We start from the raw sequence: 5,226 nt of genomic DNA on the forward strand, positions 1-5,226 counted from the left end.
CCGCTCGTAGCACGGCCCGAGGCGGAGGATTAGCAGCAATCTTCCATTCCAGCTTAGTTAATTAATCAAAACCCAGACAGAGCTTTAATTCATTTGAAAGCTTGACTCTTAGTCTTGTCCAGCCAAATTGGAAGTCCCAAAAAACAGTTTATTTGTTGTTATCTATCGTCCACCCTGGTCGTTACTGTGAGTTTCTCTGTGAATTTTCAGAACTTTTGTCTGACTTAGGGCTTAGCTCAGATAAGATAATTATAGTGGGGCGATTTTAAACATCCACACAGATGCTGAGAATGACAGCCTCACCACTGCATTTAATCTATTATTAGACTCACTTGGCTTTGCTCAAAATGTAAATGAGTCCACCCATCACTTTAATCATATCTTAGATCTTGTTCTGACTTATGGTATGGAAAATAGAAGACTTAACAGTATTCCCTGAAAACTCCCTTCTGTCTGATCATTTCTTAATAACATTTACATTTACTCTGATGACTACCCAGCAGTGGGGAATAAGTTTCATTACACTAGAAAGTCTTTCAGAAAGCGCTGTAACTAGGTTTAAGGATATGTTTCCTTCTTTATGTTCCCTAATGCCATATACCAACACAGTGCAGAGTAGCTACCTAAACTCTGTAAGTGAATAGAGTATCTCGTCAATAGTTTTACATCCTCATTGAAGACAACTTTGGATGCTGTAGCTCCTCTGAAAAAGAGAGCTTTAAATCGAAGTGCCTGACTCCGTGGTATAACTCACAAACTCGTAGCTTAAAGCAGATAACCCGTAAGTTGGAGAGGAAAATGGCGCTCACTAATTTAGAAGATCTTCACTTAGCCTGGAAAAAGAGTCTGTTGCTCTATAAACAAGCCCTCCGTAAAGCTAGGACATCTTACTACTCATCACTAATTGAAGAAAATAAGACAACCCCAGGTTTCTTTTCAGCACTGTAGCCAGCTGACAAAGAGTCAGAGCTCTATTGAGCCGAGTATTCCTTTAACTTTAACTAGTAATGACTTCATGACTTTCTTTGCTAATAAAATTTTAACTATTAGAGAAAAAATTACTCATAACCATCCCAAAGACTTATCATTATCTTTGGCTGCTTTCAGTGATGCCGGTATTTGGTTAGACTCTTTCTCTCAGATTGTTCTGTCTGAGTATTTTCATTAGTTACTTCATCCAAACCATCAACATGTCTAGTAGACCCCATTCCTACCAGGCTGCTCAAGGAAGCCCTACCAGTATTTAATGCTTCGATCTTAAATATGATCATCTATCTTTATTAGTTGGCTATGTACCACAGGGCTTTTAAGGTGGCAGTAATTAAACCATTACTTAAAAAGCCATCACTTGACCCAGCTATCTTAGCTAATTATAGGCCAATCTCCAACTTCCTTTTCTCTCAAAGATTCTTGAAAGGGTAGTTGTTAAAACAGCTAACTGATCATCTGCAGAGGAATGGTCTATTTGAAGAGTTTCAGTCAGGTTTAGAATTTCATCATAGTACAGAAACAGCATTAGTGAAGGTTACAAATGATCTTCTTATGGCCTCAGACAGTGGACTCATCTCTGTGCTTGTTCTGTTAGACCTCAGTGCTGCTTTGATACTGTTGACCATAAAATTTTATTACAGAGATTAGAGCATGCCATAGGTATTAAAGGCACTGCGCTGCGGTGGTTGAATCATATTTATCTAATAGATTACAATTTGTTCATGTAAATGGGGAATCTTCTTCACAGACTAAGGTTAATTATGGAGTTCCACATGGTTCTGTGCTAGGACCAATTTTATTCACTTTATACATGTTTCCCTTAGGCAGTATTATTAGACGGCATTGCTTAAATTTTCATTGTTACGCAGATGATACCCAGCTTTAATCTATCCATGAAGCCAGAGGACACACACCATTAGCTAAACTGCAGGATTGTCTTAACAGACATAAGGACATGGATGACCTCTAATTTCCTGCTTTTAAACTCAAATAAAACTGAAGTTATTGTACTTGGCCCCACAAATCTTAGAAACATGGTGTCTAACCAGATCTTACTCTGATGGCATTCCCTCGATATACTGTGAGAAATCTTGGAGTCATTTTTGATCAGGATATGTCATTCAAAGCGCATATTAAACAAATATGTAGGACTGCTTTTTTGCATTTACGCAATATCTCTAAAATTAGAAAGGTCTTGTCTCAGAGTGATGCTGAAAAACTAATTCATGCATTTATTTCCTCTAGGCTGGACTATTGTAATTCATTATTATCAGGTTGTCCTAAAAGTTCCCTGAAAAGCCTTCAGTTAATTCAAAATGCTGCAGCTAGAGTACTGACGGGGACTAGAAGGAGAGAGCATATCTCACCCATATTGGCCTCTCTTCATTGGCTTCCTGTTAATTCTAGAATAGAATTTAAAATTCTTCTTCTTACTTATAAGGTTTGCAATAGTCAGGTCCCATTCTTATCTTAGGGACCTCATAGTACCATATCACCCCAATAGAGCGCTTCGCTCTCAGACTGCAGGCTTACTTGTAGTTCCTAGGGTTTGTAAGAGTAGAATGGGAGGCAGAGCCTTCAGCTTTCAGGCTCCTCTCCTGTGGAACCAGCTCCCAATTCGGATCAGGGAGACAGACACCCTCTCTACTTTAAGATTAGGCTTAAAACTTTCCTTTTTGCTAAAGCTTATAGTTAGGGCTGGATCGGGTGACCCTGAACCATCCCTTAGTTATGCTGCTATAGACTTAGACTGCTGGGGGTTCCCATAATGCATTGATGTGTTCTTTCTCTTTTTGCTCTGTATGCACCACTCTGCATTTAAATCATTAGTGATTGATCTCTGCTCCCCTCCACAGCATGTCTTTTTCCCGGTTCTCTCCCTCAGCCCCAACCAGTCCCAGCAGAAGACGCCCCTCCCTGAGCCTGGTTCTGCTGGAGGTTCTTCCTGTTAAAAGGGAGTTTTTCCTTCCCACTGTTGCCAAGTGCTTGCTCACAGGGGGTCGTTTTGACCGTTGGGTTTTTCCGTAATTATTGTATGGCTTTGCCTTACAATATAAAGCACCTTGGGGGCAACTGTTTGTTGTGATTTGGCGCTATATAAATAAAATTGATTTGATTGAACTGAGCTGCAACCGCAGGAAGCGGAACTGCCTGCGCTACTAGCTCCGTAACACGGGCATCTGTCTGCTGAATTTGGATCGAAAGGTGCTGTACTTGCTCCCAAATCATCTCCAGGTGTTTCTGGACTTTTTCCTGAAAAGGAACTGCATCTGCCGCTGGTCCTTACTGGAATGGCCGGAGATCTGTTATGGTTGGATGCAGATTGAGGAGCGATCCAGCGTCTGACTGAACCCAGCGTCAAATAACCAGAAGCAGTTCCAAAAGAAACAAGTTTTATTTTTTTCCCCCTAGTACTGTACATGAAATACTAACAAAACTGGTGAGGTGAAGAGGCGGCGTGCTTTCTCAGCGTCTCAATAGATCGGAGCCCAAACGTTTTGGACTCAGGAATTCTGCCGACACCCCCCCAGGTGGCTTTTCCCAGGACTGTACTCTATGAAGGAGGAACAGAGGTGAGGTTATTCAACACTGTTACCACGAAATATTATTTAGAGGCACACTTACCAGCTACACGTTCAGGTCTGCTTTCGGATTTAGTTCAAAAGGGCTGCTGCTCACAGCTAGTGGAGGATAATCAATCCGCACGCCACAGCCGTGAGGAGCAAACCAGACAATTTTCACCAATATTTAATTATAGCTACGCAAAAACGCCAAATTACAATTACAGATAAGCCTGCAGAATAATCACCTCTGACGTGTGCTGACCGGCGTTTGCCTCTCACCCTCATCCTCCTTCACAGGTGCAATGTCAGAATCTGGAGCGGCCCTCAGCGTCCCCAAACGATCGTCACATGGTCGTTTTCTCCGGCAATTCCAGCCCTGATCACCGCTGGCTTAATGCAGCTCTTCATTTCTTCATTGGCACCAGCTGAGAGTCCTTAGATCTGCACGTGAATGCCACAGGTGTCGTAGATCATCCTGATAGAGAGCCGCACGTGAGTGCAACAGGTGCAGCAGATCACCGTAACAGAGGTGAGAGACTCTTCTGCAAGCACACTCTGCCCAGAGATCAGCCCCAAACACCTTGGGAGGAAAATAAACACAAAAACAGCAAAACAATGCCTAGCCAAACCCCCCAACACACAACAGGATGGATGAAAATGCATTGATTCATTGTTGCATGTACGTAAAAATGAATTCTTTACCACCTGGGGGAGGTGATGGTCTAGTGGTTAAGGTGTTGGCTTGAGACCAGAAGATCCTCAGTTCAAATCCAGCATGACTGGAAAATCACTAAGGACCCTTGGGCAAGGTCTTTAATCCCCTATTGCTCCAGGTGTGTAGTGAGTGCCTTTGTATGGCAGCATCCCACATCGGGGTGAATGTGAGGCATTATTTGTAAAGCGCTTTGAGCGTCTGATGCAGATGGAAGAGCGCTGTATAAATGCAGTCCATTTACCATGGTTGAAAATCCTGTAGGGAAGTTCACCAGTGACCATTTGGATGATCCAGAGGCGGCATGGGAGAAGGCCATGAGCGTCTGATGCAGATGGAAAAGCGCAATATAAATGCAGTCCATTTCTGCTAATAAACATGGCTAAATCCAGTAGCTACATTACTAGCCATAGTAACGTCACTGTATTTTTAACCTTTTATGTTTATTCCAATGGCGATTTATTTGAGGGCTGGATTGGTTAATGTAAGGGCCGTATCCGGCCTCTAGGCCTCCTGTCATTCATACTAGGGAGCTGGGAAATTTTAAAATGTGAACACTTTTAAATGGGATAGTATTGCTTTGGTAGAGGATTGGTTTGTCGCATTACTGCACAGTGTTAATTTATCACCATTTCCAGGGCCTCTAAACAAATAAGCTGTCACATCTGATTTGAGTGACTCTGACATTCTTGGCCCCAGCTGTTTGTGTGGATGAAGCCACGGAAGGCGGCGGTGTTGTGAAAAGCTCACGTGGCTGTGAGTGACGAGCACGCTCTCAGACTTCAGTGTGGTGAATCAGCTGCTCTCTGCACGTCGTGCTGTGTACACACATCTGAACTAACCTATACACACAGTGACACACACCGTCAGACTTCACAGTGTCATACAAACAAGCATACACACACACACACACACATGGGCGGGACTGGAACTGGCATTCAGCGTGACTCAGTTCTTTCA

General features: G+C 42.8%; 1 protein-coding gene across 1 annotated transcript in view; it reads left to right on the forward strand.

Annotated features, from left to right (window-relative positions):
• The window catches only part of LOC117508788 (kinase suppressor of Ras 1-like), a 230,879-nt gene that overhangs the window by 47,204 nt on the left and 178,449 nt on the right, over nucleotides 1-5,226 (forward strand). The window lies entirely within an intron of this gene.

The sequence above is a fragment of the Thalassophryne amazonica genome, chromosome 4, assembly GCF_902500255.1.
Source record: "Thalassophryne amazonica chromosome 4, fThaAma1.1, whole genome shotgun sequence".
Classification (NCBI taxonomy): domain Eukaryota; kingdom Metazoa; phylum Chordata; class Actinopteri; order Batrachoidiformes; family Batrachoididae; genus Thalassophryne; species Thalassophryne amazonica.